Here is a 15244-nt window from a genome sequence, read left to right on the forward strand (position 1 = left end):
ATGAACTATGGGAGAGGAGAGAATTCTCTAGGGCTATTTTCAGAAAAGTCTTCCATGTGGTCTCATCAACAGGAACTGAGGCTACATACTCACAAACATTTATCCAATTTTGAATTACATCTACCCTTCACTTGGTATGCCGTGGGAGTGTCTCACCAGCAGAATCATCATTGTAATGGTGGCTATGTCACGGACTAATTATCCCAAGGAAGTCGAGGGAGGCTTCAGAGACATCTAACTGTTTCTCCAAGTTCTTTTGTTTGTTATGTTGAGAAATGCAATCACCAAACACCCTGGACTAGACTGAGCCCCACTGCAAAAGCGACACCTATGAAGATAAGCCGAGAGATGCTGACTGAGCCTGTGCAAGCGTCTCCCTTTTGAACACTCACTCCCCATCCAAGTTAAAGACCCTTGCTTTCCTTTGTTCAGGGACAGCCATGGCTTTGGAAATGATTCCATGTGGTCTCCTATTCACTGCAAACATACCCTATTTTGTGTGACAGTTCCTTCTGGTGGACAGTCTGATATTAATTTGCTGGGAGGCGAACCCACTTTGGTTTGGTAACAGTTACACACGTCCTCCTCTTCTACCAAGTGGGGCTCCTAACATTTTCTTAGATGTGTCTATTGATTTCTGCTGTAAATGTCTATCCCTGCTTTTCCCAATGTCTAGATTCTTTTCCCACAATTTCTCTTCCCTATGTGCCTATTCATCTTTCCAGGCTAAAATCAATTGATGCCTTTTCTGTGGGGTTCTACCCAGGCCTCTCTGTCTCTCTAAATGCTCATATTCTACTTAGTATTAGAGTTACAGAACACTTATCTTAGTTTAGCAACCCTCAAAGCCTCTGGCATCTATTTAGCAAACTCTGAGTGCCAATTCAGCTTCTCACACTGTGATTGTCACTTACTGAAGATTCAGCAAAGTTGCATTAATGAATAAATTAATCACGGCATCTGTAAATCCATCCAGGACCCTCCACTGGAGAGCAAACCGTACCTCTTTAGCTTCTTTCTGTAGTGCTATACTTGATGTCCCATGTCCTGTCTGTGCAGCGTCTTAAAACAGCAGGTTTGTCCTATGCCATCGGGTCAATACTATATGAAAATTGGGCTCCAAAACCCTCAGGTTATTTTCAGTCTCCAAGTTGAACTGTACAGCCCAATTTATGTTCAACTTCCTACATATTTTCAATCTCTAAGTTTGAATGCTGTTTCTTCCTTCCCCTATTTATGGCCTTTCCTCTCTATTCAGACCCAGTACCTAATCTTCCTTTTTCAAATCTGAGCAGAGCCTTTCCTCCTTGACCACACTGCGCCTTTGCCTTCTTTATATCTCTTCCAGACACCTAATATCTCCTCACACACAACAGGTGATTAAATAAACCCAACTTCTTCCCAGGAAAATTATGGTTCTTCTGACATTTCCAATATTTGTCCATCTCTTATACAAGTGATGACATTTTTTTTAACCAAAGTCAATACAACACTATGTCTCCAAATCACATTTTCCTCCATAATTGAGGCCATCATTCCTTTGGCCGATGCTGATGCTTCCTCTATTGCAGGCACTGTGCTACTTCCAGGGGGATACCGAGATGAACGAGACATAGTTACTGCCTTGAAGGGCTTCATAGTATAAACTGGATGATGTGCATGTAGAGAGATAATTACAACAGCATGAAGAGCACGTAACCATGGAAACCACTGGGGCTATCAAAGCATGGACCTGGCCACTGATCTCAGTGTGACGGTGTCAGAAAAGGCTTTTTCTAGGAGGTAACTTTTGAAGTGAAGCTTAAAATCAGTAGAAGTAGTCAGTTGTAGAAAGTGTGAGAGGGTAAAAGCTGCCTGATGTATCTTTGTATCTCCACAAAGCATCAACAGAAATGTCCAAAAATAATTTGAACATTGAATGAATGAAGGATGAATCTATATATGCTCCCAATCTTCCATTTCTACAATATTAGTTCAAACATGAATTTACACCTCACGTTATATTTCTGTAATAGTCTTTCTGCCTTCAGGATCTCTTCCTATCCCTTCCCACCATCCATTCTCTGGGTTTACATATGATCAGTCTCACCAAGGCTTCAGGTTTTTCTGTGGAGCCCCAAGGCCCATTCAGTAAGCTCCAAACTCCACAGGCAAATATTTCAGGCCCCCATAATGAGACCCCAGTCTACTTCTCCAAACGTTGCTCTTATGCACAAACTATCAGCAATAGTTAATTTAGTCTACATCTTTCCCCCAAGATGCATTGTGCAGTTCTTCAAAAGGTACAAAGTTCCCTTAAGAAGTTTATAAAGCAGAGGAACAGATCAGTAAGAAAAAGGAACAGTGGGTTCCAGGAAAGATTTCCAGGAATGCAAGGGCCAGGATGTGGCTGGAGGAAGTAAGAGAGGAACTAGAAAAGCCAGCAAAAAGTGTTTTCTTTGTTTACTCAAATTATATGGAGCCCTTGGGTTTGCAAAACTGATCAAGGACAATTTTTTTGCAAAATTTTCAGCACTTTTCACTTCTTAGCTTTTGCAAAATGCTGCAAAAAGGCATTTTTCCTTTTTATATTTGTAACTGTACTCCCTACATCTGAAAGAGCAAAGACAGCATGAAAACACAAATATAATAGAGGAACAATATATCAACTATTTTCAACCACGCCAGGAATCATTGGAACTGAAAGCAAGGGCTTCAAGTGTTATTGGCTTTGATGATTCATTCTATCTTTGTATCTGCTTTTTTGCTTTGCTCCTAACAACTTCTCCATGCTGCATCCTGCACCTTCACCTCTGTGAGCTCTGGCATCTGAGAGTCTTCATTTTCTGCTGGTTGCATCATCTCATTTGCAAATGTGGAACTTCTGCCTTTATTAATTCCCTCCTTTTCTGTTGTTCCATAATTGAATTACAGCAAGGTCTGTAATCTGTCTCTGCATTCTCTGGCTTTCAGCGTGGTGCAATCATATTAAAATTGTTGGGTAGGAGTTGGCCATATATTCTGTAGTTCAGTGAATTCAATAAAGGCTTAGTACATATGCTCACACACACAGCAAATTTCTTTCCAGAGAAGATGTTATAGCTGTCATGGAGACGACAAAAGAAGCAGCAGACGCCAAACATTTCCATATCCGGGGTCCCTATTGTACTCAGTATTTACCAGTTCTAGAATATTCAGTGCACTGTTTTATACTGATGGCTTTACTTTTCACCTCTTCCTCCGCTTGACTCTGAGCTTCTGGAAGGCAGGGAACTGAACTTTCATGTCTGTATCTTACAGGCAAGTCGCGATAGGTCACAAATGCTTAATAACTCTCAGCTGAATGCTGCCTGAGCAATGGGCTATATTTTGGAATTGAAAACTAGATACGATTTCATACTAAAAAATTTCTTGAAAGCAGAGACTCCAAGCTCTTATATTATAATAATCCTTTCTCCATATTCTTTAGAGTGTCTCTATATTATTTGAAGATATTTTTAGAAATTCTCAAAAGGTGCTTAAACGTCAAAGAAAAAAAAAGACAGGATCCATTTCGTTTCATTTAGGCAAATGTATGCTTTTGCAGAAATGAATACCCAGAGCAACACCAGAATGTGTCCGCATGGCCTTGTTGGTTCTCATTAAGTGTCACACACACACACAGGCCTGGTCTTGCACAGGTACCTCTGGTTCCCTGTGGTCAGGAACACTAGCTTTTCACATGTCTAGCTGAGTTCAGGAGTGTGGGCATGGATGAGAGGAAAGCTCATTTGGTAGTAGATTCATTTCCTGGCCAGAAAGATATTAAAAATACACTCAAGTTCATTAGTAATTAGGAAAATGTACATCTTAATAAAATGAGATGCCATTTTTACTTGTCAGACTGACAATTTAAAAAAACACCCGGAGCTGCTAAGGATGAGAGGATGCGGGCGCTTTCGTGTCCTGTTGGTGGGAACGCCTTTTTGGAAGGCAGTCCATGCACATCCTCTAACCAGTAACTACTCCAAAGAGTGCTCCCTACAGAACTTCTCAGGCAAATGCATAGAAATGTATCTACAAAAAAACCTATTGCAGGATAGTTGGACACAGCCAGAAAACAAGCACAGACAATTCTGGATGTATGTCAATAAAAGAATGTTTAAATAATTCATAATATAACCATGTGAAGAATACCACACAGCCAATAAAAAGAATGAAAAGGCCTGTATATATTAATTGGTCCACATGTATTATTAAGCAAAACTCAAGAGACAGGAAAATATGTCTCTAATGCTATGTCTCTGTAAATGTGTGCATTTATATTTCTCCATATATATCTCTGAAAAGCTACACACTCAATTTTTTATAATTGTAAATTATAGGTATTATTGCAATATAGGATTGAAGTTCAAGGAGGCAATGTAGGCACTTCAGTGTATTTTTGTGATATGCTTAAAACCAATGAAAACATGGTTGAAAAGTTTCTAGAGGTTTCTTTATTATATATGCATGTCTATATTGCTTTCTTAATGATAAAATAAACCAATCCATTAATCCGTTGAAAATTAGAGGTGCTTTGATTTTTAAAAAAGCATAGTAACAATAATATGCTTAGGGCATTAGAAAACTATGTCTACCCTTCCCAGTTAAGTGTGGTTTAAAGCAATATGCCAGAACCTCCCATCTTCCAGAGGAGAGAGCCTTGGGAACAGCATGCTGGGCTGCTGACCCCTGTTCCCAGTTTTTCTATTCCTGAAGCTGTGATTTAAGCTCAGCTGTAGCTCTAGGGGTGGAAGGAAATCAATACCATTCAGAATTCCTCCCATGGGCTTATTAGCTGGCTCCAGAGGCCATGATGTAGAGATATACGCATTTCTTCATTTCTCACAGTCTTGGCAACTGCCACTGATGATGCAAGCTACAAATCTCTAGATCATGCATTATTCTTCCAAACAAATTATACTTAGTTTAATGTAAGGCTCTGATAATTTTAATCTCAAATAATAATTCTGTAAATTCAACTAAGAGTTCAGATAGACAGTATGCACAAAAAGCCAGAGATTAGAGACAAAAACCCTACATCTAAGTACCTACTTCATACATGTTATTTTCATTCCTTGTCCCAACTGGAGAAATTAGGTATGAGTTCCCATCTCATAGAGAAGGAAGTGGAGGCCGAAAAGGATCAAGTTGCTGTCCCAAAGTCACACGGTTCATAAAGACTAGGATTGGAATCTAGGTTTGTCTGACTCCAAAACCTGTGTACTTCCCCTTGGAACCTGTTGCCTCCCGAAGCATTATGATTTCGTGAAGAAGGTTAGTGCACTTGCCTTTTCGCGTGCCAGGCATTTTTTTTAGAACCACCAATTTTAATCTCGGTCATCTGTTGGGTTACTAATTGAGTGGCTCTTCACCTGTCCCAATTGTATTAGGCTGGGCTGATTTTCACATTGATGTTACCTGATAAGCCCTAGGAGTTTCCAACTTTGGTCTATAGAATCCCAAATATCAGGCATTATTGCTGTAGGGAAAACACCAAGTAATGAGAACACAACTAACCTAACTTCAGCTGAACAAAAGAATCTGCTAAAAAAACAATGTAGAAGCAGACAAAAGATTATCCTAATGTGGAAACACATCTGCACATGTGCACATCTTTCAGAGGTGGACCCAAGCCCATGAAATCCCCTGCACATTCTTGAGTTTCCCAAAATCCAGGCCAGTGAGCCTGTTCTGCAGATGGAGCTGCACCATGGTCTGAGCACTGGAAACAACTCATGTTGGATTTTGAAAGCCTGGCTTGGAACCCAATCCTCTTATTTCTTCTCAATGTTATAATGGCCAAACGACTTAGACTCCCTGAGTCTCAGGTGCTCACCTGTAAAATGGGGGTGATAACTAATGCTGCCACAAATTGCTTACAGAGAATTGGAGACGTTTACCGTAAAATTCTTACACAATAGATTCATTCACAAAATCATTCATAAACAGTTCTGAGTGACTCCCAGATACCTGACATATGCCTGGGGAGGTTCTTTCCTGGATTGCTGTCTGGCAATATGGGATTAAGAGGGGTGAGTAGTGGGCAAGTAACATCAGAAAAGCAGCTGTGAATATGTTTGGCCTATAATACCTGATCATTAGCTAATGCTATTATGGCTTCCTTTAAGTCACAGAAAATCCTTAGTGAAACAAATAAAGATCTAATCATAGTGATTATGTTGCATTTATCCATGAGGGGGGGCAGGCAGTGTTACAGTATAAAGGACATGATCTGCTCATCGTGAGACAAAAGCCAATAGTCAAGAGGCAAGATGGTGGCAGAGAAAGGGCATTTTATTACAGCTTGCTAGCAAGAGGGAAGATGGCTGACTAATGTCCAAAAGAACCATCTTAATGGGGCACAGAATCTTGAAGCAGTTATATAGGCCAGTGGGTTATAGGGGAGGGTTAGGAAGGTTGACCCTCTAGTGTGACAGACTGGGAGTTGAGTCACCACACCAGATCTTTCAGTTGTCATTGATGATGGCTGTCAGCATAGACTCTCTGTTTGGGGGTCACCACATTCCTAAGGAACTCAAAAGAACGAAGTTTTCATCTTATCGCGGCTGGGAGGTATACGCACAAGCAGGGATCATAAAATCTAAAGAACAGGTGGATCTCCTGGAGGGTACAAATTCAACTGGGTTAGTTAGTCAGAGATCATTCAAAGTTACAACACCGTCTTTTTTCTACAATATGGCTTCCCTTATGTCAACCTTGTGTTGGGCTGGTTTCAGCAGCCATGGGGGTTTGATTTAAACATTTTAACAAGATTTTCCAAGAGGAATTATTTTTAAAGTGGTTTACTTTAAAGCTTTAATTAAGAAATTCAGCTAACCAAGGTCCTCATTCATATTCATCAAGATGTCACCAGAATTTTTCTGAGTTTGCTTAAAAATCAAATGAAAACAATCAGCCCCAATGACATAGAGTCACTTTACTTAAGTGAAAATTAGATCCATTCTCCATCCTACACAAAATACATGCTATGTTTGCAATATTCTTTTATCTACGGTGGGTTTATATAAAAAGTAAACAAGATATTTTACAATCCATATTTAGTGATGTGCTTATACAATTAGAGACTTTTATGAATCATCTTCATTATGCATTTAAACAGTTCATAAAAGTTATGAGTCCTATGTATTTACCTCTTTTCATTGTTGTAAACCTTTAACTACAAATGCAATGAGAACAAAAGAACCAAAATGTGCATATTCTGGAGGCTTCACACCAGCCTCTGCTTCAATTATGCATGAATTAACAGAACAGAATTTGCAGCGTTTTATTTCTTGGTGTAATGGAGCTCAAGTATTTCATAAAGTGTAACCATACAGCAAATTCTGAGCTCATTTTAGAATAATTAGCACATTGATGTTACTTGTGTAGTTAAAAGGAAATGTTAAATTTTCCCATTGTAAGCACTTTGTGAAGACTCACTCTCTTCTCAGAAGTGAGCAATCTTTCACTCAGAAGAAAGCTGGAAGCCCCATCTTGCCTGCATTTCATCTTCTTCCTCTTACACCTCGATTAAAATACCAGTGCTTATCCAGACAAGTCTTCATTACAGGCCTGGAGCAAGTGAAAGAGCCTCTGTAGATTAAACAGGCAATTTTTTTAAATGATGCATTTACCTCAAGTTACTCCTGCTTAGTCCTTTGAATAATTAAGGCTGAACTAAGAGAGATCTAAAATCCGTACATTAAAATGTCTTCATTTAACATTCTCACCAAAATCTGACATTCTCATATCTCTTTCACCTACCCCTTCCGTAAAAGGAAAGTCAGCCTCTTGGGGGAAGGTAGGGACTAACATTTACAGAGTTATGTCAGACACACTACCCTGTGAGGCGTGCTACATTCCTAGTTCTTTGACCATTCACACAATTCTATGAGGTCAGCAATGAGCATAGTCATTCCTGGTTTGCAAATGAGGACAGCCAGGCTCAAGAATGTAAAGTAAGCTTGCCAAAGTCACACAGCCCAACCAGGACAAAGGGAAGATTTAATTCAAATTGGTCAAAGTCTGGGCTCTTATCTTGCACATTCTGTCCCAGCCCAAGGTGACCAACAACTTAAGGTAACAGAAGCTATTGGAACATGTTCAACAAAAATCTCAACATGAAATTCATTTCCTTTAATTTACTAATAGTGTACATTGTGCAGAAGGTTGTCAGAGAAGCTAACAAAGCTGCAACCTCCTAACTCTAGGAAATATTAGCATGAGGTGGTGAAGTCAGAAACAGGGGTGGCCACAGCGAAGCTGGCAAAGCCCCAGGACTTGCTTTCCATTATTGCTGAGATCTGGCAAAGAGACCTGCACAATAAATTATTTTGACCTCCTGGAGATAGCTTCCCAGATAGGTCTTTGATATATGAAACTATAACAAATAAATGAAAAAATGAATAAGGAATTAGGTGATGTTTTTTAATATCCATTGACAAGCATTTACCGAATGACTACAACATGACAAAAATTATGCTGGGTCTTGGGAATAAAACATTGAAATCATTGGAAGGATCCTGCTGTTTCAGAGCTAGAGTAAGCATGAGAGATAGACAAGGAGAGTAGACGCTTTACAATCTAATGAGACATATGGAAGCAGGCACCTAGTGAGACAGATGCTAAGGCCAGAAACTTTATTTTGTTCACTGATGTAACCCAAGCACCAGTACCTGCACAAAATAGGTGTTTAATAAATACCTACTAAGCAAAAGAGTCAGGGAGCATCTAGGAGGGACATGGCATGCAGATTTGGTGGTGGGTGGCTGTGGAGGGGTTTGAAGTTTTCTGAGAGGCAGTGATTGCTATCTGAAGAAAAAACCAGAAAGAGAAGTAGGAGACAGTATGGTGGTGAGCGACAGCTGAGAGAGTGTGTGCAAAGGTCAGCAAGGGATAAGTGAGTCTGGGCATCTCATCTTCTGGGAAAGAAAATACTTCCACACCCTTGGTGCATAGGCCACAGGACCCAAGTGCAGAGGCTGAACAGGGAGGCAAAGAGTGCTGCGAACGCTTTTAGCAAGGAGTCTAAGGAGTTGGAATCCCTTTGGGTTGGATTTCTAGAGCTCTGGTGCTGAGACAAGTCTGGTGGACTAAAGCAGGGCTTTTCAGAGTACATTCCAAGGATTGTTTTCATAAGTAAATTTAGAAAATGCTGGAATAAACAAAGTTAATTTTTTTTAACGTACTATATGATAGTATGTTTTATAAATCCGTCAGATGGAAATATTGCATGTATTGTTTTTAAGCTTATTTGACCACAAGAAGTAACTTAGGAAATCAGTTTGGGAAACGTTGGATCAAAGGCGTTGCACGAGATCAGCTATAAAGCTCAAATCTTTGTCCCACTCGTTGGTCAGTTCTGGAATTTGCTAGGTGGCTATGGAGCTGACTGCGTCTGCTGCGGTCCGGGTGAGCCCTGGACATATGCCCATGAATCAAAGATCTTTTCATTACGCTCTACCATGTGGGCAAGTCTCCATACCTGGGTTAGAGCTACAGATTTTTGCTTATTTACTCCCATGTGTTTCAGATTCTTCCTAGGAATAGATATTTGGTGAATCCTACTCCATATTGCTGGAATCCCATCTCTGTACCTAATTTAACAAAGCTTCCTTTCAAATGACTGCAACTTGCTTCTCTCTGCGCTTGTAACGTACTTGTCACTGGAGCTTCCCTTCCCCGTTTACACAGACTATTGCTCCCTAGTGCGTACTCTTCTGGTGCTGAGTCTGCTATAGAATTGAACCTCCTCATGTACCAAATGGTGGTGATTCACGACCAGACTCACTGCCCACCTTTAAGTAATACTGTTTATAAAACTACTGACCATCCACCTTGGAGCCTGGCCCTTCAATGAAATCAGAAACCTTAGTTCTGGTCTTGCTGATCTGGGCATATTCTCTTCCACCTCCAACCCCCAACATGCTGTCCAAAGCTATCCTACTTTGAAGCTAAAACAACAGAAGAGAGAAAATAGGCACAAGTAGTCAGTGACATTACAACATTTGTTTTTACAAACAAATGTAATTTGTTTTAAAAATGCAATTTGTTGGGGGGCTGGCCCCGTGGCCGAGTGGTTAAGTTCGCGCGCTCCGCCGCAGGCGGCCCAGTGTTTCGTTGGTTCAAATCCTGGGCGCGGACATGACACTGCTCATCAAACCACGCTGAGGCAGCGTCCCACATGCCACAACTAGAAGGACCCACAACGAAGAATATACAACTATGTACCGGGGGGCTTTGGGGAGAAAAAGGAAAAAATAAAATCTTAAAAAAAAAAAAAAAATGCAATTTGTTAGGGCCTGCCCTGTGCCGCAGAGGTGAAGTTCGCACATTCTGCTTTGGCAGCCTGGGGTTCACCAGTTTGGATTGGATCCCGGGTGTGGACCTAGGCACTCTTTGTCAAGCCATGCTGTGGTAGGCGTCTCACATGTAAAGTAGGGGAAGATGGGCATGGATGGTAGCTCAGGGCCAGTCTTCCTCAGCAAAAAGAGGAGGATTGGCAGCAGATGTTAGCTCAGTGCTAATCTTCCTCAAAAAAAAAAAAAAATGAAATTTGTTTTACAAATTATAGCATTTGTGTTTCTGCATTTGTTGACTCCTATTTATTTCCACTCCTTCCAGATTATTGCAACTAGGTGGCTAATTTCCACTTCAAGTAATGACAACGCCATTGTCTTCAAGTTCGAATCACCTTTTCTTCAGATGAGTGTCACTTTCCTTGGTGTTTCCGTAGTAGCTGACTTTGCTCTCTTCAGTCACAGATGATGATCTTCATCTCTTATCTCCCCAATTGAAAGCTCTTTATGCTCCTTATTCATCAGATTTCTTTAAGCAGGTTTTAGATAAGCTTCAAGGCCACATTTTGGGCATCTGATAAAAATGTCCTTAGGGGCTGTTGCTTTTGTTAAATTCCTGCTAGAGTGTTGATTTCTTTAGCCAAATTCAATTTAAAATTCACAGATACACATCGATACATACACACATTTACATAGTTCCTCATTATAATCCTCATGCTTGGTCAAGTCTATTTGTTTCGTTTTTCAACATTGTCTAGGCCAAAATTGCCAACAATGGTTTGCAGAATATTTTAACTAAATATTAAAAAACCCTCAGCTTGAGGAATATTGCAATGCTGTTATGGCCAGAAAACCAATAATTTCCCCTAATCAAATCTAAAATCACCTATACAGTCCTCCAAAATTTTGAAAAAAGTTATCAAAAGAAATAATAGCAAAATTTTCACTAAAATATTAATATCTTCACAAATCTATGAAGAATTCTGAAAAAATGCTAAATTCATGTAGCTCATACTCAAGGCCTAAGAAGGACCTGCAATTCTACCTATGTGTCTAGAGACAGCCATTCAAGGACAAGAAGGATGTTGAATACACTTACAACCAAGCCACAGGGACCAGGAAGAAAAAGAGAAAGGGAGGCGACATTTCTAAGAAAGGCTGCATTCAACTTATTAATTCTTCCATGTGAAGTCACAAAGAGCCAGGAAGCCTAGGTACTAGGTACCACCCCTATTTGGGTAGATATTGCTTTGATGGTTTAGGTTGTACATGTGGCTATAACTAGTGTTAGTAACAAAGACTTGATCTGTGGGTAAGAGAAAGCTGTTCATGATCTTAATCAAAAGTGATTGATTTTTCCAAATGTATTTTATGCATTAATTAAGATGATCATGTGGGGTTTTTTCCATCATTCCGTTAATTTGCTATATTACACTGATTCGTTTTCCTATATTGAACCACCTTTGGATTTCTGGGATAAATCCTACTTGGTCATGGTATAATCTTTTTAATGTGGTGCTAGACTCAGTTTGCTAGTATTTTGGCAAGCACTTTTGCATCTATTTGCATAACAGACTTTGGCCTTAATTTTGTTTTCTCGTGATGCATTTGTCTGGCTTTGTTATCAGGATAGTGCTGACCTCATAGAATGAGTTAAGAACTGATTGCCCCTACTCCATTAATTGAAGAGGTTTAGAGAATCTGTCTTAATTCTTCCTTAAATCTTTGATAGAATGGTCCTGGACTTTCTTTGTTGAAAGGTTTTTGATTACTGATTCAATCTCTTCACTTTGAACTGATTTTTGTATACGCTGTGAGAAAGGGCTCCAGCTTCACTCTTTTGCATGCGGCTATCCAGTTGTCCCTGAACCAACTATTGAAGAGACTATTTTCCCACTGAATTTTCTTGGCAGTCTTGTCGAAAAACTATTGACCATAAACGTCAGAATTTATTTCTGGACCTTGAATTCTATAATATTTATCTGTAAACCCTTTCTCATGCTGTTCTCTTTCGAGTTATTTTCTCAGTGTTTTCTCTGGGGATTACAATTAACATGTTAATTTATAACAATTTAGTTCAGATTAATTAAGATAATTTCAATATTATACAAAATGTTTGCACTTAAAATGCTCCATTCTTGGGCCGGCCCTGTGGCCGAGCAGTTAAGTTTGCACATTCCGCTTCAGCACCCTGGGGTTCACTGGTTCGGGTCCCCGGTGCAGACATGGCACCGCTTGGCATGCCATGCTATGGTAGGCATCCCACATATAAAGTAGAGGAAGATAGGCACGAATGTTAGCTCAGGGCCAGTCTTCCTCAGCAAAAAGAGAAGGATTGACAGCAGTTAGCTCAGGGCTAATCTTCCTCAAAAAAAAAAAAAAAGCTCCATTCTCTTCTCCTTCTTTGTTCTATTATTGTAGTATGTTTTCTCTTTGCCCATCAACACAAATGTGTAATTATTGCTTTATACAGTTGTTTTTAAAATCAAATAGGAGGGGGAAATGAGTTATAAACATAAAAACACCTTAATACTGTCTTTTTCATTTACCTGTGTACTCAACTAAACTGGTGTTATTCATTTCTTTATGTGGATTCAAATTATTGCTTAGTGTTCTTTCATTTCAGCGCGAAGGACTCCCTTTCATGTTTCTTTTAGAATATATGTTTTAGTAACAATTTACCTAGATTTTTGTTTATCTGAGAATGTTTTACCTTTAATTTTTGTGAAAGATAGTATTGCTGGATATAGAACTTTTAGTTGAGACAGGGAAGCGAGTGGGAAATTGGAGGTGTCAGTTAAGCTTCTAGGCCAAGCCATATGTTTCAGCCCAGTCTTTTGCCAGAAAACTGCACAGAAATTACTTATTCCAGATTCTCATTATGCTATTGTTCCTCCTGTTTGCAGCTGTCTCTGGAATGCAGAGGGGAGGGCGGCTGATGGCCCAGGTAGGACTTGAGAATTCTTGGATTCCTGGTCACAATACCATTAGGGTAGTACCAAAAATCCTATCCGGAACTGCTCACACTTTCCAATTTGGCAGCCATAGGAAAACATTGCTACAGCAAGCTGCCCTAATGCCATACAGGACGGAATTTAATTTTTCAGTAAATCAACTATAGTGAATGTAGCATGTCATTACATAAATCTTCAGCTTTAGAGGCAATCAATGTGGCCACCAAACCTTGAGCATATCCACATTAGAAGTCAGCATCATTCAGTACACACCAGAATAGAGCAGCTACTAAGCTTAACAACTAAAACGTATCTCCAAAAGTCTATGAAGTAAGAAACAAATCTGTTAATCTTACATATAAATAAAATAAGCAAGCTCATATTAGTGTAAGACTATAGAGAGCATGTGGACAATTATGTGTAGTTGATTTGTATAAATCAGGGCTATAAGAACTAGAAGATTCAATGAACATTGGCTAAATAATGAGGATGTCTATAGAGTGTTTTTAATTTCACCCTTTTGACCTTTGTAGCTATAATATTCAATGAGGTAACTTATTAAACAACTGTTTTGACTTTTCTGTCAGTGAATTGACAACTCCATAGGGAGGAAAAATTACTCAGCAATATTACCTTCTTTAATTTACGAAATAATACTATGAAATGGGTATTATATTCCTCTCTGTCTGAGCTTCAGATCATTGAGGGATCTGTGTAACACTGCATAGTCGCTAAGTGTCCAGGGTTCACAGCCCCTCTCTCTGGCTCTTTCTGGGACATACTGCTCCCTATAACTCTCAGTAAGTATTCTCAAAAGAACTACCCTTGAACCCTCACCCTCACATGCCTTCAGAAGACAGACCCACCTACTCTCTCCCCGAGGAGAAGAAGCTGGAAAGGTATAGGTAATCTGACTGGGGAAAGCCTGACATGCCCTGGACTCTGGTAAGGGTGCACAAGGCTTCTGTGAATGAGACAATTTGCACTTTGTCTTCTTGCATTTGTTGCATGAGTGATTGGAACTGCCACGGTCCTTCTGAGCTTCTGGCCTGTACTCAGGCGAGCCAGGGATCTGTGATTTCTGGCCCAGCTTCTTCCACTGCCTCTTCTTGGGCCTCTTCTTTCAATGAGGAGGGAATAGAAGCAGGGAGTGTGGGCCTCAGGTTGAAGTCATGCTCTGTAGTAATTTTACCTCGATAAAGTTGATATTGCTACACCTTTTTCAGCTGTCAGATTTTTTGAAGGTATCTTCTAATATTTTGAACTCTGGAGGAAAGGAAAGATAAGCATTAGGATCCTACACGCCAACAGATCAGAGGCCAATCCCAAGGCCTCAAAATGTTTAGTGATTGAAGATCATTTGTAACTTTAAAACTATGAGTGAAAATTTGCCAATATTTATAAAGAGCATTGAAATGTTTACATTTCTGGAATCCCAGATTTTCTTCCAATGACTTATAGCCAGTGTATGAAGTGCATGGAGAACAATCTCTGGCACATAATAGACACAAAATCTGAATGTGCAAAATAAACGAATGAGGATGCAATCTGAAAAGAAGACCAAAATCTATGCACAAAAATGTTTATTAGAGCATTATGTACTGAGATAAAAACCATTGGAAACAAATGTCTTAAAAACAGAGCATTGGTAGGTTTTATGATTAATATCTATCTATATGACAAAAAAATGCAGCCAAAAATTTGCATTTATTAAAATATAATGACATTAGAAAATGGAATTGATAGAACACAACCGAACAAAATCGGATACAAAATTGCTTTAGCTGCATTTTAGTCCCCTGTAAATTAAAAGTATTTATGCAACGTAAATATATTGGAGAAGATTCTGAGAAGTTGGAAATTTGAATTCGTGTGTCTTAGTGCCCCTTCCCAATTCCCTCTCTGGAACAGCACAATTATCAAAAGGAATCAACTTTAGTAGACAGAGCTGCAACAGATGGCCAGATAGGGTGTTCATTGCAATGGACT

This window comes from Equus przewalskii, chromosome 17 (genome assembly GCF_037783145.1).
Source record: "Equus przewalskii isolate Varuska chromosome 17, EquPr2, whole genome shotgun sequence".
NCBI classification, from domain to species: Eukaryota; Metazoa; Chordata; class Mammalia; order Perissodactyla; family Equidae; genus Equus; species Equus przewalskii.